This window comes from Pinus tabuliformis, chromosome 6 (genome assembly GCF_031772625.1).
Source record: "Pinus tabuliformis cultivar Carrire ecotype Pingquan chromosome 6, CPIR1, whole genome shotgun sequence".
In the NCBI taxonomy this organism is placed as follows: Eukaryota; Viridiplantae; Streptophyta; class Pinopsida; order Pinales; family Pinaceae; genus Pinus; species Pinus tabuliformis.
In genome coordinates this window covers 675,920,186-675,945,253 of record NC_142292.1, presented here as the reverse complement: position 1 = coordinate 675,945,253, position 25,068 = coordinate 675,920,186, and the positions used below count along the sequence as shown (strand labels likewise).

Here is a 25,068-nt window from a genome sequence, read left to right as displayed (position 1 = left end):
AGGTAACGAACGCTCGACTAAAAGGCCGCCATCGCTCGACTGATAAGGACCTTTAGGTGCTCGACCATAAGGACCTTTAGGTGCTCGACTGTTAAGGCCGCCATCGAGAGGAGAGGATGCGTAAGCATGACTCGACCAACGCCATCATGCCCCCGGCAGGGTGAGGTAACGAACGCTCGACTGGCCGCCATCGCTCGACTGTTAAGGAGAGGATGCGTAAGCATTACTTTTTTAGTTACTTATTTGAGAGGGGCCACCCAATAAGTAAAATGAAACGAGAAGAACTAATAAGGCCGCCATCGCTCGACCACCGGGAGAGGTCCGACAGGGTGAGGTAACGAACGCTCGACTAAAAGGCCGCCATCGCTCGACTGATAAGGAGAGGAACTTGAAGAACCACCGGGCCGCCATCGCCCGCCTCTCCCACACCAGAGAAGCACATGTTTCTCTACTGCTGCTATAATATGCTATTGATTGTTGGGTTGGTTTCAGGGAGGGTGTATAGCTCAGTTGGTGGAGCATCGGGCTTTTAACCTAATGGTCGCAGGTTCGAGTCCTGCTATACCCACGCCTGCTTGACTGATAGAGGTTATTAATACAGTGACCCAAAGTGAGGTCCCGTTCGGAACCCCACCCGACGAAGGGGGGGCGGGGAAAGCTACAGGCCCGAATTCCCTTATTTCCAAATGGGGGGGTGGGGGGGGGCACAAGCTCCCGGGGCACCTTATCTTGTCATTTCGTCGTGTCTCATCATTCCCGTTGGACCGAAGCGTTTGGCGTTTTCTTCGGAGCCCTTTGTTCGCTAACCTATCGCGCCCATGATTGTATGGTAAGAGAAGGGTACGAAATAATAGTAAACAGAGCACACCGCGGAAAGATTCTGGATATGACAAGTCTCCCATGAATCCGAGAAGAATAAAATGAAGAACGAAAACGGAGCAAAATGATGCGTCTTTAGCTCTAGTTTCGGGTGAGCTTATCCCAATTAGGTTTGGTAATAGAATAGGGCGGCTTGCTCCAACCAACACTATACCTTTCGCTTCGTCCATAGAGCGTATGAATCCCCTGGGATGTAGATAGACTAGAGAGGGTAATAGAGATGTAGGAATAGGGATTATAGTGCCACTGGAAGAAGGAGCACCTGTGGGAACATCTCTACCGACTAACCATTTCAATAGTACGGGTGCTGCCGTGCCACGAGGCACGACCATGGAAGTAATGAAAAAGAAGAAGTTCTGCGGTTGGACCATCTGCTCTATTCGTTCCGATGATTCTCGCTTCTCCAGATCAAATAGGAGACGTCATCCCAAAAATGAAGGTGTTCGCAACGCATACCGAAAGGATCGAAATTGACCATTAATTACTAGTTCGAGCACCAGGTCAAAAAGTAGTACACATAAAGAATATTTTGATTATGGCATAGGGATAAAATGATAGGAGAAACATGATAGGAAAAATAGAGAGCTCCCGGATTACGGAAAGAGCCTTTATTCGTTGGCTCCAACTACTCCATCGTTGGAACCAGCCAGAAAGATGCGATGCAAGGTTATCCCACCCAAGTGATTACTTTACCGTTATCCCAAGCGCTTCCTTTCCCGACGTGCGTGAAGTACTCAATATTGGTTGGACGGCACAGGGCATGAGGTTAAGACTTATTACGTGACGGCCGGAACAGTCAAATACTTTAGGTGCATTCTCCGTTGTTGCACTTCATTATTAATAGGTCCTGAAAGGCGATGGCGGCCCGGTGGTTCTTCAAGTTCCTCTCCTTATCAGTCGAGCCCCTCTCCTTGCCCGGTGCGGGACAAGTAATAAATTCCTCTCCCGTTGGTCGAGCGATGGCGGCCTTAACAGTTCTTCTCGTTCCTCTCCTTACCAGTCGAGCCGATGGCGGCCTTATTAGTCGAGCGTGCTACGCACCCTGACGGACCTCCCTTTTGGGGCCCCTACCCCAAAAGAGAGTTGCTCGTTTCCTCTCCTCTCGATGGCGGCCCTCTCCCTCTCCTTAACAGTCGAGCACCTAAAGGTGATGGCGGCCTTAACAGTCGAGCCTGCTTACGCATCCTCTCCTCTCGATGGCGGCCTTAACAGTCGAGCACCTAAAGGTCCTTATGGTCGAGCACCTAAAGGTCCTTATCAGTCGAGCACCTAAAGGTGATGGCGGCCTTAACAGTCGAGCCTGCTTACGCATCCTCTCCCTCTTGGTCGAGCACCTAAAGGTGATGGCGGCCTTAACAGTCGAGCCTGCTTACGCATCCTTATGGTCGAGCACCTAAAGGTGATGGCGGCCTTAACAGTCGAGCCTGCTTACGCATCCTCTCCTCTCCCTCTTGGGTTTACTTATTGGCCCCCCCAAATAAGTAAAAAAAGAGTCGAGTACCTAAAGGTCCTTAATAGTCGAGTACCTAAAGGTGATGGCGGCCTTAACAGTCGAGCCTGCTTACGCATCCTCTCCCTCTCCTCTCTCTCTCCCTTATGGTCGAGTACCTAAAGGTCCTATGGTCGAGTACCTAAAGGTTCAATTTACTTATTGGGTGGGGGGGGCTATGGTCGAGCCTGCTTACGCATCCTCTCCCTTGGGGTCGAGTACCTAAAGGTCCTTAACAGTCGAGCACCTAAAGGTCCTCTCCTCTCCTCTCCCTCTCCTCTCGATGGCGGCCTTAACAGTCGAGCACCTAAAGGTCCTCTCCTCTCCTCTCCCTCTCCTCTCGATGGCGGCCTTAACAGTCGAGCACCTAAAGGTGATGGCGGCCTTAACAGTCGAGCCTGCTTACGCATCCTCTCGATGGCGGCCCTCTCCTCTCGATGGCGGCCTTAACAGTCGAGCACCTAAAGGTGATGGCGGCCTTAACAGTCGAGCCTGCTTACGCATCCTCTCCCTCTTGGTCGAGCACCTAAAGGTCCTCTCCTTAACAGTCGAGCCTGCTTACGCATCCTTATGGTATATAAGTAGGCTTTGTTATAATACCATGGGCCAATACCATAACTATCAATAACACCTGCCCCAAAAAGCATAACTCATATATATATAATCCATATCATCTATTTATTAATTATTCATAATTAAATTAAAATTCTAAAAATTCTATTCTAAAATAAACATTTATATTTAAATAAAAATTAACAAATTTATAAATATTAAATTAAAATAATTCTAAACTAGTAATTCTTTAAACACCAATTAAACTTTTAAACTTAGTAACTCTTTGGATATCATTTAGAGTATAGTTAGAGTTAAGTTAAACCAGTAACTCGGATCCCCATTAAGCTTAAGATTAAAGTGAGAGTTATTTTAAGATAACATAGTTTTGAATACTTACTAATATTAAATTAGAATCACTTCGATTAAGTTAAACTCTTTGAATACCAATTAAACTTTCTAACTTAGTAACTCGTTGAATACAAATTAATATTTCTAAGTTAGGCAAGTTAAAGTTACGCTGCATGAGTCATTCTTTGGATTCCATTAGGGTTAGGTTAGGTCGGCGTCATTGCAGCACTTGATTTTAAATGCCGAGTAATATTTTTTTTAAATTATTTATTAATTATTTATAATTAAATTAAAATTCTAAAAGTTCTATTCTAAAATAAATATTTGTATTTAAATAAAAATTAATAAATTTATAAATATTAAATTAGAATAATTTTAAATTAGGGATTCTTTAAATACCAACTAAACTTTTAAACTTATTTAATTAGTAATTCTTTAAATACCAACTAAACTTTTAAACTTAGTGACTCCTTAGTCAGAGTTAAGCCAAACGAGTAACTCGGATCCCCATTAAGGTTAAGATTAAAGTGAGAGCTATTTTAAAATAACATAGTTTTGAATACTTACTAATATTAAATTAGAATCACTTCGATTAAGTTAAACTCTTTGAATACCCATTAAAATTTCTAACTTAGTAACTCATTGAATACAAATTAATTTTTCCAAGTTAGGCAAGTTAGAGTTACGCTGCATGAGTAACTCTTTGGATTCCATTAGGGTTAGGTAATGTCGGCGTCATTGCAGCACTTGATTTTAAATGCCGAGTAATATTTCTTTTAAACGAGATGGGTTCAGCTTCTTATGTGGAAGTTTACCACCAGTTTAGTAAAAAGTTGCCCTAATTAGATACCCACTTCAATCGCATGAACCTTTTTGTAAAGTTATTCCAGATCGGGCTTCTTATTAGTAAATTCATTGATCTCTGTTTTCGAGAGGGTATTCCAAGATAAGAGGACAACGACGTTTCTGAGAAAGTGCCGACGCCTACAGGGAATTGGTCGCATTTCAGTCGGGCTATTCTCCCATCGTTTGAGGCCGAGAGGAAACTGGTAAGCCTCCTTTTTATGTTTCAGCAAATTTACAGTTGCTCAACAATTCGTTGCATTGTTTTTGGGGGTAGTTTATGAATTTTTTTCACTGCAACCTTTTAGCTATCTGTTACCACAAGTGTTTTATGAATTTTTTTCATTGCAACCTTTTAGCTATCTGTTACCACAAGTGTTTCCAAATAGATGCATGGGAATGAAAGTGGTTGACATCTTTGTATGGAGTATAAGAATGCAGAATGCATGTCCATATCAGCCACCCCAACAATTTTAAACAGGGTAGAATATAACTTTAAATTTGTTCCTAGGATGCTTTGGTCATGTGAAAGGATTCTTTTTTATTCAATCCATCCTGTTTATTTCTACCTTTTCTACAAGATGGTTGTTTCTATCTAGTCACACCGCAGTTTTTTTCGTCTTTTTAATAAAGGAATCCATAATTAGGTTTTTTTTTTTTTAAAGGATTTCACGACTAGTGTTGTGTTCCTGGAATAGGATTATAGTTTTAAATACATGCAATCTCTTATCTTTTCTCAATGAAATTATCTGCCTGCTCGATCAAATATTGAATCTGCTTATTGCGTAGTTTTGAGTCTTGACCTTAGCAATTCCGGTAATGGGTTGGGGGTCCTCATTGAGTCAGTTCCTTCCACCATTAATATGTGTCGCCATGTCTATTCAATGGAAAATTTCTCAATACTATGTGCTAAATATGGTATGACTTTCCACCATAGAATCGAAAAAGGGCATATGATGAGCTGCTGCAGATTGATTATCTGCGGGCCTGCGCTGGCTCATTCGTCGCTGAAGTGAAATTTTCCTCATAGTTGATTCCTGTTTTCTAGCTACAAGTCTCTCCTTATGTCTTTTGATGGATCCTTCAGACCTGTACATCTGCCAAATATGGCTTCATGTTCATTGCTTTCCTATAGATTTCAAATAAGATGTATGTAGGTAGGCGTGATGTTTGGTGGATATGTTCCTTGTTACTCGGAATTTTCGTGCACTGAATGAGAAAATCGTAGTGACATCTATTATCAAACGCAGCCAAATGCATAGAGACCCAGTTTTTAATGGTTGGATTGTTGGGTACATGACTCGTTCAGAGTCAAAACCGCTACCGGTTACCAACGTAGAGCTACTTTAAGAGAGTTATTATCTATGAACAAATTGATGCCTATATTTTTAAAATGCCATTTTTTTTACTTATTTTATTTTATGATCAGGGTATTTTGAGCTACGTGCTTATAGTTGCGAATTTATTTAAAATGCTCCCGTATATCTTCATCGACACTCGTTTTGTCAATGCTGTGTTAAAAGTAGCCATGTGTACATGGAAACAACCTAAGAAATAGTTAATGAGGAATGCTAGGCGTCAAAAGTTCAATTAGGATAATGTGTGTTTGGAAGTCTCTCTGGCCTGAGATCCCTTTATGGCACAGTTTTATAATGTGTGTTTGGAAGTCTCTCTGGCCTGAGATCCCTTTATGGCACAGTTTAGAAATAAAGTCAATGTATACATTAATATATTATAGAGAAAGGAAAAAAAATTAGGTTATACCCAATAGAGGAACTTAGGATAAGTATAAATACCATTTTTAAGTATGGAAGTAAATTAAAATGTTGGTGTTTGGAGGTTTACAATTTTTTAATTCTTATTTGTCATTAGTATTGTTTATGTGTAGAATATGCCAATTCTTCCTTATATTTATGTTTGTGTTCGTTTTTCAATATTCGTTTTTTTTGTCAGTAGAATGTTGTATTCTATAAGTTGTTAAAATTTGGTTATATTAATATTATAAAGAATAAGAAAAATTTTAAAGGAAAAATGTAATAGTTAGAATCCTAATTGGGAATCAATTTTTATAATTTGTTTTTATTTTAAACCCCAAAAAGGGATAGATAATTTATTGACTACCATTTGAGAGATTGTTATATTTGTCTATTTCGTCTAAAGTGAGACTTGTTATAAGAACAATCACAATTAGCTTAGATTTGGAACATATAGACCTCGATGGAATCCTCTTTCTAGGAGTTCAATCTCATTGTTCCCTTTACAGACACCCACAAATGGACTATCTTCTTCATTAGAATGGGTAAGGATTCTTAGCTACCTTTCTAAACCTTCTTAATCCTTCTTAATGAGAGTATTGGTTGTAGCCTATTCGAGAGGTCAAAAGTACCTTGTAGTAGTACCCATTTGAGTAGGACCAATGAGTTGTTCACTCGTGTTTTCTCAACAAGCAAGAATAAGTTTCCCACACGAGGGAGAAGAGAAATTATCTATGCCGGTTGACGAGACTTTCTTCTTGTGCATGAGCTATGATAGATGAATAGAATAGATCATGCACAGTTTTAGTCAATTTCATTGCCATTAACATTTACCAACTCAAATGCTTCAAACAATACATAGAGATACAAAGAATTTCACATAGTAATATAACTATACATTCATCAACACAAACCTTGATCTACAACCTTGTGGCCTCATTCATCCCTTAATTGGCCATTTTATATATTATCAAATTTTACACCATATGACCATTAGGTTCCTCTTAGATTTACATTGAATATATAGATAAATGTAAATAGATATAAATTGGTTTTGGATCCTATTCATTCTCCTAATATGACTCCTAAGATCCTACCAGCTATCAACCACAATCCTATTTAAATTATTCCTATTAGAGTAAATTTGATTACATTCAAATCATTCATCCTAATATTCCTCAATATTCTAGAATAATAACTCAACCTATCTAAAACTCATAAATGTATCAATTTAGGAAAATACAATTTATTTACGTAGAAGAATAAAAATTCTTCTCAAAAATCAAGAACCCTTCTTAAAGATTTTGCTCTCCAAAGATGATTATCTTGAAAGTTCTAAAGCTCCTGCATCATATAGCATGGCAATAGAAATTGATACAACCAAAGGTAGGTATTTTGATACCCCTTGTAGGTTGTACTCTTGTAACAACGATAGATATTTATGCCAATAGGCATTCCTCTGCTAGTTTGGCTTGGGTAGATCCAACCAATCAGAGACTTTGATTTTCGTCCTCCTCCTTCCAATGTGAATTAGATACGTGTCACTCCTTCTCTAGTGTTAGCTCTTGTTCGAATGTAGGTGTCATTCATGTGTTTTTGATAACTGTTGTTGAGGAAATGAAAATTATGTTTTGGAGTTGTGCCAATGTAGATGTTGTTCCTATGTTTTTTTAACTGCTATTTCAAAAACGGAAATTATCTTTTGGAGTTGTGCATGCACAACATTTCCGTGTATGCAAAATTGCTGCCTTTTCTCTACTTCCCATAAAGCAAGGTTGTTCATGCATTTAATCTACATAGAAGATTAGGTTCATATATCTTTGAAATGATTCATTTTCCTTACTTGGCCACAAGTATCTTCTATCAAAACTGGTATGTGAAAGAGCAATATCTCTCCTTGATGATAAGGTGTCTTTATCTTTGCTCTATATATGTCAAAAATATAATTAGGGACATTTTTGAAAATGTGCATAAGATGTAATAAATGAGATATTAATAGATCCTTCTAGTAAGGGAGATCATAAAATATGGATTTCCTTTTCATTCCTTTTGGCATTTCAACCATAACTTGTTCTGGTTCCTAAATTGAATGAACATGATGAAAAAAATGGTTCCAAGCTTTTGATTCAATATCTTCATACATTTTAAGCCAATCGGTTGGACCCATAACCTTGGGAGGAGCTTTATTTTTAAATTTTCCATGAAATTTATTCTTTAGGCGATTTCTAAACCTATGGTCTCGTGGTAGAAAAACCTTATTTTTTGCATAAACAACTTTGTGTTGATCTTTAGAATATCACCCCTCGAATTGTTTTGCACATCTTGGACATGCAAAAATCCCTTTTGTTTGTAGCCTTGTTATTCAATATATAACTTACATAAGAAAACAATAATAATGTAATACTTATATAGAAGTTGAATTGAAAATAAATTATGATATACTGCAAATATGTAGATTATTTGATAGCTTACCAGAACAATCACCAAGTCTTGGGAAATCATGAATTCTCCAACATAGTATGCCATAAAACATGAAGGATCTATTTGATCAAGGATGTGATATGTTATACATTCTTATGCCCTTCCATAGTAGTTGCATCTCATCAACAAAAGGCACAATGTAAATATCCATTTTTTTCACTTGATGTTTTCATAGAGTGATGAAAGTTAGCATAAGGTGTTCCTTTACAGCACTCATCTGTGGGGTAATATTTTATACTATCATTACAACTAGCCAAACACAATAATTTTAGCTTAGTAAAGAGAAAGGGCACCCTCCATCCATTGTAAGTCCTAACTTAGTACTGCGAGGTTCATCTTTGAATTTTCTTGGCCATTTTTCCTCTATATGTTTCATTGCTTTGGAGACCAAAGGAATATACATGAATCCATATTTACTCCATTTCTTTGCATGCCAGTCCATCAATTGTGCAAAATATTTATAGCGAAACCTCTGTTGTAGTCTAGGAATAATTGGCATGTGTTGTAAAACCTTTTTTGGAAGGGTAGGACCTTGTACATTTGTATGATAGCTTTTCTCTTTGCATATAGGGCATTCTTTGTTATTTTTATATTCATCTCTGTATAATATGCAATCATTTTTACATGCATGAATTTGCTTATATTCAATCCCCAACTCAACCAACAATTGACACACTTCTCTACAAGTTGATGGAAACATATTATCTTCAGGGGATATTTTATCCTTTAGGGCCTTGCAAGTTTTTTTTCAGACCCATGTGTTAGAAATGTCATTTATAGCATTGTTTATATACCATAATTTAAAATATACCTAAAATAAATTAAAGTGAAGTTAGTACTTATTTTCTAACCGAGGACACAAATCGACGGTGGAAAACTAGAAAAATAATTCAAATTAATTTAATAAGGTAGTGAAGTTCTTGCCTAATCAACCAAATAATGACTTATTTCCAATACTCTTAATGTGCATGAAAGCTTGAATGTTCTACTTGCACCCGATTTGAAGATGACTATCTTTTCTACTTTCTTAATTAATTCATTGACGTTGATATCATCATAATTATGTTGGTGGGAATTTCCCTTTATATCTGCATCATCATTATTATGCATATGATCATAACCATCACCATTGTTTCCATCCCCAAAGAAACCTGTTAGCATTTCGTTCAATCCTTCTTTATGCATTACATTTCCATTAACATGAACACTTCGAACAATGGATAACATGTCATCAGTGTATGCTAATTTCATCAATTCCACAATTTTTTTAGGTGGTAGTGCTCTCTTCAATGCTTCTCTTCTTCTCCTAGTATGGTTTAAAGGATGAATTTGATAATCTCGTTGATTTCTTAATGGTCCAGTTAGATCTTGATCATTAGTAGGTGTATCATCAACATAATTGACCTATAATTAAATGCAACCATTATCTAATGTTAAATAGCAATTATTGGATAAAACACAGATCCATTTCAAAGATATATGCAATAAATTACTCAACAAGTAAGATTAAATATACATATATATATATATATATATATATATATATATATATATATATATATAATAAATTAAAAATATTATTTCTGAAAATATAGTTTAAAAAAAGCCACAACAATTTCATATTTTTGGATTTTCTTCCTTATATTGTAGATTAATTTCTAGCTGAACTTATTTATAACACCCACAAAGTATAATAATTGTATTAGAATATTCATCTGATGTATTATCATCATGCTTAACTTTTTGTTGATTGCCACCAATTTCAATTGTATTTGTTGACTCAATTGTCATATCTTCTTCCACCAATTTTCTCATGCTATGTGATTTAATAGTATGGGGTATAATCTTGTATACAATGTTCGTTGTTTTATAGTAAAGGGTTTAACTTTGTATTTGTTGCAAACACATTTTCCACCAAAAATAATCAACAACATGCATTATCTTTGTCAAGTTTGGATAATAAACTATATAAATTACTAGGTTTAGGAAAAACAAATGGGAATCTAATATTCATTTTATTGATATTTCATAAATTAATGTGATATTTAACTACTTGATACTCCAAATCATGTTTTTTTTTTGGTCTTCATTAGAAATAACTCCAGTTGTTTCCATAGCCTCCCCTAGGTCCTGTAATACATAACAATGATAGCAATTTTTTATTAAGCCGTCTATAAGATTGTTATAATCTTATTTCTTATTCAATGAAGCTAATTTTCATGTTAGTTATTTGCATTTTCAATTATGGAATTATTCACCATTGTTGCTACACTCTTATGATAAGGATTGAACCTAATTAATAGTTGTTGTGACTGGCACCACTGCAGTGGGGGGCATGTTGCCAGCTACCAAACATGTAACACTAAGCCATGTTAGGTAATGTAAATGTCTCCATTACTTGATATGAGACAAAACTAGGCTGGGGGTAGAGAAAAGGAGTCTGAGTGATAATATATGGTGGAAATTTGATATCAATTGGTAGTGTATCTACAGGTTCTTATGGTGTATAGTCCTGGTATTAAATTTTTATTATTTATTTATTAAATATTTATAATTAAATTAAAATTCTAAAAATTCTATTAAAAAAACATTAATATTTAAATAAAAATTAACAAATTAATAAATATAAATATAAAATTTCCTTAATTAAATTAGAATAACTCTAAATTAGTAATTCTTTAAATACCAATTAAACTTTTATACGTGGTAACTCTTTAAATATCGTTTAGAGTATAGTTAGAATGACGCTAAACGAGTAATTAAAGTGAGTTATTTTAAAATAATATAGTTTTGAATACTTGCTAATATTATAGCAGAATCACTCCAATTAATATTATATCAGAATCACTTCATTTAAGTTAAACTCTTTGAATACCAATTAAATTTTGTAACTTAGGCAAGTTAGAGTTACGCTGTATGAGTAACTCTTTGGATTCCAATTAGGGTCAGGTTATGTTGGCGTTATTATTGCAGCACTTGATTTTAAATGCCCAGTAATATTTCTTTAATGCGGAGGTTTACCACCAGTTTAGTAAAAATTTGCCCTAATTAGACACCCACTTCAATTGCATGAGCCTTTTTGTCACGCTATTCCAGATCGGGCTTCTTATTAGTAAATTCATTTATCTCTGCTTTAGAGAGAGGGTATTCCAAGATAAGAGAACAACGACGCTTTGAGAAAGTGCCGACGCACTGAAGGAATTGGTACACATTTCAGTTGAGCTTTTCTCCTATCGTTGAGGCCGAGAGGAAACTGGTAAGCATCCATTTTATGTTCAGCAAATTTAAAGTTGCTCTACAGTTCCTTGCATTGTTTGTGGGGGTCGTTTATGAATATTTTTTCATTGCAACCTTTTAGCTATCTGTTACCACAAGTGTTTCCAAATAAATGCATCGGCATGAAAGTGGTTGACATCTTTGTATGGAGTCTAAGAATCCATGTCCATATCAGGCGCCCCAGCAATTTTTAACAGGGCATAATATAACTTTAAATTTGTTCCGAGGATGCTTTGGTCATGTGAAAGGATTCTTCTTCATTCAAGGCATCCTGTTTATTTCTACCTTTTCTACAAGATGGTTGTCTCTCTCTAGTCACACCACACTTTTTTCGTCTTTTTTCTAAAGGAATCTACAATTAGGGTTTTTTTGTTTTTTTTTTGACGAGTTCGCAACTAGGGTTGTGTTCCTGGGATAGGATTATAGTTTTAAATACATTTGACCTCTTATCTTTTCTCAATGAAATTATCTGCTGGATCGATCGAATATTGAATCTGCTTATGGCTTAGTTTTGAGTCTTGACCTAAGCAATTCCGGTAATGGACTTGGAGTCCTCATTGAGTCAGTTCCTTCCACCATTAATCTGTTTGGTCATCTCTATTCAATGGAAAATTTCTCAATACTATGTGCCTAATATAGTATGACTTTCCACCATAGAATCGAAATGAGGGCATATGATGATCTGCTGGCCTGCACTGGTTCGTAGGGCATCTGAGGATGAGGGGCCTACTGTTGTAATCTTCGTTCGTCGTTGAAACGAAAGTTTCCTCATAGTTGATTCCTACTTTCTAGCTGCAAGTGTCTCCTTATTTCTTTTCATGGATCCTTCAGACCTGTAATATCTGCCAAATAAAGATGCATGTAAGTAGGCGCGATGTTTGGTGGATAAGTTCCATGTTACCTGGAATTTTCCTGCAGTTATGAGGAAATCCTAGTGACATATATATTATCAAACGCCGCCAACAGAGTGCTACTTTATCAAGAGCGTTATTATCCATGAATAAATTGCTACATATATTTTAAAATGACAATTTTTTTACTTATTTTATTTTATGGTCAGGCTATTTCGAGCTACGTGTCTATGGTTGCGAATTCGTTTAAAATGTTTCCGTACGATGTACAGTTTGGTAGTCAATGCCGTCTTAAAAGTACCCATGTGTACATGGGACCAACCTAAGAAATAGTTAATTAGGAATGCTAAGTATCAAAAGTTCAATTATATTGGTAGGATAATTTGTGTTTGAAAATCTCTCTTGGGCGAGATGCCTTTTTGGTACAGTTTGGCAATAAAGTCAATGTATCCATTAATATATTATAGAGAAAGGGAAAAAGATTAGGATATACCCAATAGAGAAACTTAGGATAAGCATAAATGACATTTTTAAGTGTGCAAGCAAATTAAAATGATGGTGCTCGAAGGTTTACAATTTTTGAATTTGTGTTTTGGTATCCTTGTATAGTCATATATCTTCAATGCTTTAATTCTTATCTGTCACTAGTATTGTCTATGTGTAGAATATGTCAATTTTTTCTTATATTTTTGTTTGTTTTTTTTGTAGAATATTATATTTTTCTGGTTAGTAGAATTTTGTATTCTATAAGTTGTTAAAATCTGGTTATATCAATATTACGAAGAATAGGAGAATTTTTAAAAGAAGAATGTAGTAGTTGTTTTGCTAATGGGGAATCAACCTAGACAATTGCCTTGGTTTAAACCCCAAAAAGTGATAGATAACCTATTAACTACCATTTAAGAGGTTGCTATATTTGTCTCTTTCACCTAATGTGAGAATTATTATAAGATTGATTACAATTAGCTTACATTTGGAACATATATCCCTCGGCGACACAAAAAGTGCTTGCATTAGCTCCTAGTCAATTTGAACTTGTAATCTCTAGAAGATTGAGGATTGAAGGGGAACTAAATTACTAGTTTAGTTAGAGGGGAAACTCGATATCTTATTATACCTTTCATTTTGTTTCTTATTGATAATGTTTTACTTTATTATTATTAGTTCCCACCATAGGAAGGGTATTATAAAATCTAGTTCATCTTTAAATTGTCATTACCCTCATGCTCTTTAATGAATGATGTTGAAGGATTAAACTTCGCCAATGGTTCATTGCCAATGCATTTACACTAAAACCTTTTACTGTCATAAAAATGAATACAATGTATCTTCAATTACATTAGACAATTTTTAATGATAAGACTAATTTGAGTCTTGTTGATGATTCAAAAAAAAATTCAAAATGATTGTGAACAATCAAGTCTTTAGGAGTTAATATTGATACAAAAAATGATTGTTTGTGCACTTGGATCATTGCATTTCAAAGGTGAATTCATGCACTATTCTTCTTTGCTAGAGTTGTTCAAAATAATTGTGAGTGATTAAGTGGCCACAAATGCAATGTTGATTCAATAAACATAATGCTTGTGCATTGCAATCCTTCCAATACAAATACCCCTACATGTGTTGATTAAGGTATTTCTAATAGTATCTTATGCACTAGTGACACCTCGATGTCTATGATTTCTATCTTATGTCAAGCCTTACATCTTATTGAGCAAGGTGAATAGAGTTGTATTTTCTTTGAAAATTAGCATCCATCCACTACAGACCAAACCCTAATGTTGCTTGTACTTTTCTTGGCTCTTACATAGGTTATTGGCCATGGCATATTGGACTTTTCTTTCCTTGGATTTGTATATCAAATCCATTCCTTTTTTCCTTATATAAAATAGTCTAAGTCATAGGGTTCATCGAACTTGAACCTTAAGGTTGAGATTTGATGAGCCTAAAAAAAATTTGAGTTCATCGAACCTCAAATATGAACTTAATAATAAAATTCAATGAAATCATACATGAAGACATGCAATTTTGATTTAGGGTTTTCTTTCAATTTGATAAAAGAATATAAAAATTGAAGGGCATGCATCATGTGTGTCATTGTTGAGCTTCATCATCAACCTTGCACATCTTATTTTAGACCTTCATCCTCAATCTTCAACATCTTATTTTCAACCTTTATCCTCGATAGAACAATTTATCTACAATTTTGACTCTTGTACATTCCTCACCATTGCAATGCATTATGTTGTGTGTATTTTGTAAATGCTTTAGGCTCTGGAATCTACTCAAACCTCCACTTGCTTGGTTTGATCCCTCTTATACAATGCATATTGTAAACTCTCTTCTTGGTCTATTACCTCCCTCCTCTCACAAAAGTTATTGCTTGTAATGATAAATGGTCTTTTATGTCATATTTCATTGTAAATGTTATATATGTGCTTGTGTGTCTATGTGTGGATCATACATGGAGGACACGTTAGAAACAAAAACATATGCATGACGATGATACAAATTCATCATGCATATGTATGATTCATCGATGATACAACTAGTACTTACTACTACATCAATGATGATAAATTGACAAACACAAGAAGTTAACCATAAAATATAGTTTTCTCATTTGGTCATCAAAATAAAAATGTATTACATAAATACTGAGTTCTAACTCACTGAATTGCAGATAATATATGTGAGAATGCTAATCGAAAATAAAAAATATAAAAAAGGGTAGAAATAAGAATTGTAGATCAATATGGAAGAATCTCATAGGCTATAGCTCATCAACATCAAAATAAACATCACTACTGCCATCATTCTCTTCTACATCCTTATCCTTTTTATCTAATGTAGTCACTCCATTTGTTGATATGGAGGATGACCTCTCAAGAGTATCACAATCATCAAAAGTTACAAGCTTCAAGATTCACTGTTTAAGATCCCTCAACACTATTGTCCAAACCCATATCATATGGAAACACATCCCATAACTTCGTCTTTCCCTTAATTTGTTCTCTCTTTGTCTATAAATAAGGTGAAGGTTGGTGTGCACATACACCTTTGTCTCTAACTTGGATTCCTCAAGGTTGCTCTTCTCCCAACTATGCACATCTCCGTATGTGCTCCAATTTCTCTCACAATAAGAGAGAATGAAATGACCTCACAGAGGAGCATCATGGCTAAATATTGTAAAGGAGGGCATGTTGCCCCATGAATTTCCTAACAAGCATAGGGGATCCCTAGAACCCCCTATCTCTAATCACATCATAACCTGCAAATCTCTGAGTACTAGTAGAAACTTTGCAAAGGCATCTTCTACCTCATCAAGTGATTCTCTATTAGGATATACTTTTCATAATGCATCATTCATCCCTTATGAAATATCACCATCCATGTGAGGAGGGAATCTACGTGAAGCTCCACCATGTAGCCACTCATTGTTATAGTATTTTGGATTTAATGAGTGAGCCAAGAAACACAAAGGTGTGCAATTCTTGTCCCACCTACTAACAAGAATATACTTTATGGTGGCATAGAAAGCCTTCATTAATGTCTTATACTCAGGGCACTCATTTTAAAAAATAATAGTCCTCATGGACTTAGTCATGGAATACCATATTTCATTAACCTCTCCTTGAATGGGTTGGTTTGTCTCTACAAATTGTAACAAAGTAACGATAGGGTCCATGATCTTAATAGTAAGATCTACTCTCTCCCACCAAGCATCATCTAACATTGTATCGTTGACTCCTTTTGGGGATGCTTGATCAATATTTCTTCAAAATGACTAGTACTATGAAATAACCATGGCCCCAAGAATGGTTTTGACCTCCCACAACCGCTTCAACATGATGAATGTAGAGGAAAACCATGTATGTACAATCTTCAATAATGATAGATGTGTGTACTCTTTGTAGATTGTGACAAAATTGGTATGATTTTGTACAATGCCATGAATATGTTGTGCATTCTCAATAAGACTTCTAATCCATGACACATAAGAAACAATAGGTTTAAGTGGTAAATTCAGGGAATCGATAATGCAAGGTGTCTAAAATATTTTTGGATATTTACCTTCTTAGATCATGCTAACATCCTTGGAAACAGGTGCATTGTCAATAATTATTTTCACAGAAGTTCAAAACCTACATCTTCAATAAATTTAATGAACAACTCACCTATATATTATGCATCCTTGTATTTTCTAAGAGCATCCACTTCTTTGAAGAAAATTTGTCCATCTAAGGAAGAAATCATCATGTTAATGAGTGGATGTCATGTTACATTTTTCCATCCATAATAAGGTATATTAATTTTTTATGTTAGCTACGCTAATTTAATATGATCAAGCATTTTATCCACCTTCTTTTCCATAACTAACAATGTGGTTTTTATCTTCTTTGAACTAGGAGGCATAAACCCCAATGAAGCCCCTTATGTTAGATCCTAAGAGATCACAATATATAAAGATGAGCATGTAACATTAAATGATATGAAGTTGAGATAGAAAGAAAAGGCAATGTTTAGACCAATCTCTTCCTGCCTCTCTTGTTGAATATATTTTCCATTGAACTAAGTTCCCTCCTTTTTGTTCCTAGACTTGCACCCCCACTAGAACTACCAAATGGATAAATGCTTCTCGTTAAGAATGGAAGTGGATCCTCATTCTTATTTTCCATTGATGTTGTAGCCACCATTTCCACACTAACATTGGCTTATCTTTCTAGTTATTTCCTCTTAGATGCACTTACTAATACAAATTTTATAATTATGCAAGATGTGCCCAACAAATTCCCTTTCACACAGAAATAGGTTCTCCCAAATTGATGGTTGCAAAAGTTGTGTCCAAAGAACATTGCCTCCTCCCTTTAGCTTTCTCCTTGGCCCTTGATTTCTTGTAGAATAGTTCCACAAGGGATATTTAAGTTCTTGACCTTTTTGTCTTGCTAAAATGATATCTCCCTTAACATTTGAAGGTGTAGTAGCCCCACTTCCAACACATGGAATATTATTGGAACTTGATGAAATTGAAAGAGGGGGGGAATTATCAATGGGATAATTCCTTGCCTTCTTTTGGCCCTTTTGTGTTTCCCTTGATTCAACCATTATTGTTGTGAATATATATAAAATTGATTGTTGTAATGCTCTGCATGTAAAAAAAACAAATCAGGAGGTTGTTGTAGGAAAACTAACAAATATTGGAAGGGAAATCCACTTAATTGCACCTTGAATCTCCTCTAAAACTCATGTTCCTCCTTTGTTGGTTTCTCACACACTCTTGCAGCTCCAAATCATAGGATTGAATGTTGACTTTGGCTTGTTGAACTTGGGTCCAACATATACTAGTTCATCTTTCGCATCATCAAAATTTCCATCCATAATAACTTGAGAGTACATGGATTGGATTATGGTCATCATACATAATTTTCCTTTCCTTGGGCCAAAAATATTCAAAATATGAATCACGTTCATCCACTATATGAATCATTATATATTTCTTTTGATGTATCAAGAACTCTTTCCTAATACTCCACTATATTTTTCCATTCTTTTATAACAATTGGTTAATCCTCATTATCTATAGTGTCTTTCCACATTTTTATGTATGATGGTATTCATTCCTTTTTTTCTTTTAGGTAGAAATCATTCTCCTTTGGATGTAAGAAACATGGCCTCTCTGTGGGCAATTTAGGCTAACCTTCATCATCTTTATTCTATAGCTCAACTATTTCTGACCACTCAATATCTCTGATAAATTATTTGTATCTCAATGTTGGAACATATTGAGTATAGTAAATTGGAAGTATTGGACATTAAGATGTCTGACTAGTACATTTTTCCCTTCTTGATGTATCTATTAAGGAAAATTTTGAAGGCATACCCTTTGTCAATAAGTGTAGGTGGGAATACTCATTTTTCTTCAATTTTGTGATATGTATCCATCATTTTAGGTAAAGAATATACATCGTTACTTCAAAATTCAGAAGACATTATTTCATACATTACATCTACATATTCATGACTGTGCCCCATGGGAAAGAACCCAACCTCAGTAATGATGAAAACACTAAGAGAAGCTAAAGCAATAGAAACATGAAAATCTCATGACTCTTATTATCACTTGCTGTATTATCAAATTGTACAAAAAGTGTGGATGAGGTGATTTAAAATCAACATTTTTATTTTTTGGTCTTCGAGGAGACATAAAGTCATCCTTATACACTTTACCTTTTGAGTAAAGACCACTGTAAACTAATGCCTTTGAAGGGGTTTTTTTTGCTTCCACTCATATAAAGTAGATCACCATACACATCAAGGTGTGGATATTCTAGGCGCCTAAAACACTCTGTAAGGGATGCAATAGTAAATTGTGATGATCGCATACGTACAAATGGTAGGGAGAAATAACGAAAACATCATGTATTATATCCATGTGTAGCATACATGTAAATGATAAACCTAAGTTTCTAGCTTGCTAGATTTGTTGTTATCACAATCACAAGGGTTGCATGTTACAATAAATATAGTGTGCACTAGATTTGTTTCTAGAATAAACAAAAGCATTGCAAAATAAAATAAATATAACACACTGAATTTGTTTCTAGCATAGACACAAATACTGCAGAATGAAACAAATCTAGCACATAGTATATTCCTTATAGTATAAACAAAGGCATTGTAAAAGAAAAAACTATAGAGCATGCTAAATTTGTTTCTACCACAAACAAAAACATTGTAGGGTAAAACAAATCTAGTGTGCGCTAGATTTGTTTCTACCACAACACTAACCTTGCAAGTATAACAAATATAATGTGCACTAGATTTCATTCTTGTATAAAGACAAACATTGCAAGGTAAACAAATATAGTGTGAACTATATTTATTTCTAACACATAAACAAAAATATAATGTGCTAGATTTGTTTCTAACATATATACCTAAGATTTGTTTTTTGTAGATTTGCTAGATTTGTAATCTTATAATACCTTATCTAGAAATCATTTGTAATCTTATAATAATCTAGAAATCATTCTCCTTTGGATTATATTTTTTTATATATGTTATTATCACAGACAAAGCATAGGGTATTATAAGATTACAAAAAACAAACAAACATATGTGCTAGATTTGTTTTTTGTAATTTAGCATAGGGTATTTATTTCTAACATATATACCCTATGCTAGATTTGTTTCTAGTACAAACACAAACATCACATTTATTATAAAGTTGTTTATTAATATTGAGTATTTCATGTTTTTTACAATTCTTTTCAGAAGTTGTGAAATTGAGTGTATCTGACAAGTAATGTAGTGAAGAGAACCTGAAAAACAAATGATCCACAAACAATTCCTCTTTGACTTGTTATGGTGGTTTTATATATTATTTATAGGACCTTATATATGTTAGTTTAGTTGGTTTGATTAAATTTTAATAGAACACTATATGAAAATATTTGAAATTAGAATTTCATTTTTATTTATGCTACTAAATTTTCATTATTATCTGCAAAACCATCAAAATGTTAAAATATCCCTATAAGAAACAAGAAAAAGTTTTTCATGCCAAATTGTAATGTCAATAACACTTTTTACTTGTAATTTTGAAATGATTAGAAAGTAAAATACATCCAATACAGTTTGTGCAACATTTCTATGTTTAGATATAAACTTGTTTAAATATGTTTTCTTATATGTATCTATTTGGATACATATATGGAAACAAACTAGAGAAATTATGAATAATTGCTAACTTTTATGTTCAGAATGATAGTGACATCGAATTCCAATTGGAGGAAATTAAAGAAAATGAAGTAAAAATAGTTTTTTTTTTTTTCAAATGTAGTGTATATAATTTAGACCAAATTTGGTCGAAGAATTTAATAATGATTCCCCAAATAAAATAAAGAATTTAATGTTTAAATTGGACAACTATGAAAAATTCACTAAATATGGTATAAAGAGTTGCACAAATCTTTTAGAATATATCACTAAAGTTCTAAAACACCATTATGGATGAAGAAAAATATCATTTGTAGTTTTTATTTATAATAAAAAGTAAAAATTTGGATAAAATATTAAATGATTTAAATTCAATGCACAATTACTTTCTTTAGGGAGAGTATGTATAAATGAACTAGAACAAGGCTTTGAATAAAGTGATTTTAAACTTTTTACATAATTTAAAAAGTCCATGAAAGTTGAATTTGAGAGATCTAAGCTTGTAAATCAACGTGATGAAGTTCATGAAAATTTAAAACATTACTATTTATTTTCAAACTTTTTCAATAAATAATTGGATGTACAAAGATGTATACAGACTTTAAAATGTTTAAATTAAGGTCATGGATTATTTAAATTTTAAAGTATTAGTCGAATCATTCAAAGAGAAATTTCAAGCATTATTATTTGTTGCACTTCTAATTCCATTTGATATCGCTAAGGTTGATCCACTAATCAATCTTGTTAAGATTGTAAGTGAAACATATTTAGATGCTAAAAGCATCAAATTTTGGATAGTTGATGGTAAGCACACCATTCAAGTAGCAAGAGAAGTTAGAACAAATTTAATATAGAGTGTATATCTGGAACGAAATGGAATTAGAAGTTATATCAAATAGAATTAGAAGTGCATCAGAAGATGATTTGTCTAGGAATGTTTTGAATAATACTTTAACATTTAAATCATCTCGTTATCTCAATTTAAACATTTTGGGTATTATATGAATCTTTTAATGTATGCTTTTTTATTGAAAGAGTTTGAAAATAAATAGTAGTGCTTGAAATTTTTATGAATTTCATCACATTTATCTAAAAGCTTTGCTATCTTAGATTCAACTTTCACAGATTTTTGAAATTTTGTAGAAGGCTTGAAATCACTTTTTGTATTGCACTCTTCTAGCTGATTTAAAAATAATCTCCTCAAATTAAGTAATTGTGCATCGAATTTATAATTTAGTATTTTATCCAACTTTTTACCTCTTTGTTGCAAATAAATAAGTACAAGTGATATTTGTTTACATATTACCTAATGATATTTTATAACATTAGTGATATATTCTAAAATAGTCATGGAACTCTTTATCCTAGATTTAGTTAGGTATTCATAGTTATTCAACTTAAACATTGAATTTTTTATTGTATTTGGTGAATCATTATTTGATGTTTCAATCAAATTTGATCTAATTTCTTATACTCTATTTGAGAAGAAACAAATTTTACTTTCTTTTCTTTAATTATCTCCATTAGCAAGCCAATGTCATTGTCATTGTTACCATAACAGTTAATAATTATTCATAACTTATGTGGTTCATTTTCATCTATGCATCCAAATAGACCCATATCAGGAAATGTATTCATTGGAATTTCTATCTAAACATATCAATCTTGCATAAACTCATGTATTCTATGTATTTCACTTTCTAATCATTTCAAGATAACAATTAGAAGGTTTTGTCAACATTTCAATTTAGGTTGAAAATTTTCTATTCTTTGGATGAAAATCTTAACATTTTGCTTGTTTTTGAGCCAAGAGGTTATGCAAGCAATAATAAAAAATATTAGCATAAATAAAATGAAATTTTAATTTCAAGCATTGTCATATAGTGTTATATTAAAATTCAATGGGACCAACTAATTTAACAATTTCTAAAGGATTATAAATAATATATAAAACAACAATACCAACTAAAGGAAATATTGTTTGTATATCGCGTGTTTTTTGTTTTTTTTTTCGCCACTTTACTTGGAATTTCAAATACACATTTTCATAGTTTCTGAAAACAATTGTATAAAATTTAAAATACAAAATATTAATACACAATATTATAATACATTATTTTCATTTAGATGCATAAGAAAAATAAGAAAATGTGTTTTGGAAGCATACTACCCACATAACAATGTATTGAAATTCATTTAATTTGAAATTGCATAGAAGAATATCATTTGACTATTTCTAAATGAATATAAACTAGATTTGAAAATTCCATATAGGAGAATTGTGTTGTGTCACGATAGTTGTTTAGGAAACAAGAGATTCTACAAACAATAATAAAAAAGTATTAGCATAAATCAAATTGAAATTCTAAGTTGTAACATTGTCCTATAGTGTTCTATTAGAATTTGATGGGACCAACTAATTTAACAATTTTTAAGGGATTATAAACAATTTATAAAACCAGAATACCAGCTAAAGGAGACATTGATTGTGTCACTTGTTTTTCATTTTCTCTTCACCACTTTGCTTATAATTTCAGATACACACAATTCCATAGTTTCTGAAAATTATTGTAGAAATACTTAATACACAATATTATAATACAGTATTTGCATTTAGATGCATAAGAACAAAAAAAATGTGTTATGCAAGCTTACTACCCACATAACGATGTAATAAAATTCATTCAATTTGAAATTTCATAATAGAATATCATTTTACTATTTCTAAATTAATAAAGATTAGATTTGAAAATGGTATACAAACTATTGTTGAGATGAGGTTCCCTAGGGTTAAATTTTGCTAAGTCTTAAGTCATTTTGATAAGATATTATAAAGTCTTCGCTTTTTGACGAGTGGAGTGTGAGTAGCGCATATTGTTAAGAGTTAAAGGGGATTTTAGGCAAGCCAAAGTCGCTTAGCATAGCTAACTTTGAACCTAAGTCCAAGCCCCCTTAAGGAAACAAATGGTTCCATTGCCAAGACAAGGACCTATTTAAGGGATGTGTTATGTGGCATTCATGGATACCAACTAAGAAAGAAATCAAGAAGTGGATAGATCGGTTGCTGCGTGAGTTTTTGTAGCTTAGAAGAATTGGAATCCATGTTTGTTAAAAGAAAGGTGGTTACAGAACTATATTTAAATAGAAGTGCATGAATTTTTCTTTTCGACATTGCCTTGTGAATTACACGAGTGGATGTCCAAATTAGCGGATAACTAACCTACTTGGAAGCACGCCGATCCTATTATGTGGAATCAAGAATTAGTCAAACATCTTCAAAGATCTGATTATAAGGTTGGAAGGGATGTTGACTACTAGATTCATAGTATCTTGGTCGGTTTCATCATTGAATTTGAAGTCGATACATCTGTGTCTTATAGCAAAGTTGAATGCCGATTCTTCAAAGGTTTGAGAGGTAGGTACCTGAAATCTCTAAAGACTTGGATTAAAATGTTGTTGTGCGAGAAAGGTGTTATGTCTTTACATTAATTTTTAAGAGAGGTCAGACTTGATCTGTGCAAAGTGGAAAGTGACTCACAGTAGATATATACAAATTCATTGGAAGTGAATATAGTCCTTTATTGGGAGAGTCTGGAAGTGAAGAAGAAAGAAGTAGCCCTAGTACACCCATAGGTGTGATACAATCAGTAGATCGGGATACTTCTAGAATTCGAAATCCATCCACTCCACCTCCACCTTCCCCTCCACCTCATACACCTATACCTCCACCTCCACCTCCGCATTTGCTATTCAGTTTGGCAAATACAGTGAAAATTCCCATATTAAGAGGTCAGGGATTAGAGGATCCCGATTAGTTTTGTTTCATCATAAGAGCTATGTGGAAGGCACAACAAGTCAACGATGATGACATGAAGAAAGCGTAACTGGTTACAATGCTACAGGAAAGAGAGCTTACCTGGTACATCAAATATTGTATGACTCATCTAGCTGCTTCATTAGCTGAGATGAAGGATACGTTGAATGCAAAATTTAGGAAGCCGAAGTCACAAGCTCAGTGTGTGAATGAAGTAAAGGAGATCAAGAAGAGCGTTAACGAGTCTGCTGGGGTAGAGATCATTGATTGAAGTGTTTACTTAGCCAAGATAATCTTCAGATTTTAGATGAAAAAAATAAGGAATGGCACATAGCTACATTATTGCCTCACTTAATATTATTGTTATCTCAACAAAAAATTGGGTCTCAGGCCAAAGCATTGGAGATTGTGATGAAGCTAGAAGCTTTGTCAATCCAAGACACGAATATAGGAGTTCAACAGATCTAGTTGCAGTTAGAAAACTTGCATATGGAGTTGTAGGATCTGAAGAAGAGAAAGGAGGTTAAATCAGAAACACATTTTGAAGTTTGGTGCATGAAGCTATATATTGAAGGTCATCATAAAGATTAGTTCCCTGTATTCTGGGATTATATAAATGTGTGGGGTCCCAACTTGCTAAAGATAGAATCTACTGCTGGATCAAGTACCGGTGCAAGTGCCTCATGTAGCATCTGCCAAGTGTTAGTGTTTTGGAGAATTTGGTATCTACAGATAAATACTAATTCCCTAGATAAGTAGCTATATCTAGAACAATCATTTAAAGTGTTTTAGTCTTTTTCGATAAGATGAGAAGATGAGAAGACCTACTTGTAGTTTCGCTTTCCTCTCGTCTCCTTTGTAACAATATCGTCACTCATTCTTGTACTTAATACGCTTGAGAAGTACCTGTAAACACAATAGAAAACAAAGAATCGATCAAAGAAAATGATCTATTGAATATAAGTGAAAAGAGTCAGATACAATTCACACATATAAGCATTATAAAACAATATAAACATATGGGAGAAAGGTTCAAACACTTTATTGAATAGAAGA

General features: G+C 33.8%; 1 non-coding gene across 1 annotated transcript; it reads left to right on the top strand.

Annotated features, from left to right (window-relative positions):
- Window positions 1-495: 495 nt before the first annotated feature.
- TRNAK-UUU (transfer RNA lysine (anticodon UUU)) lies at window positions 496-568 on the top strand. Its single transcript has one exon. It is a non-coding gene; the product is annotated as a tRNA-Lys (tRNA).
- Window positions 569-25,068: the final 24,500 nt, after the last annotated feature.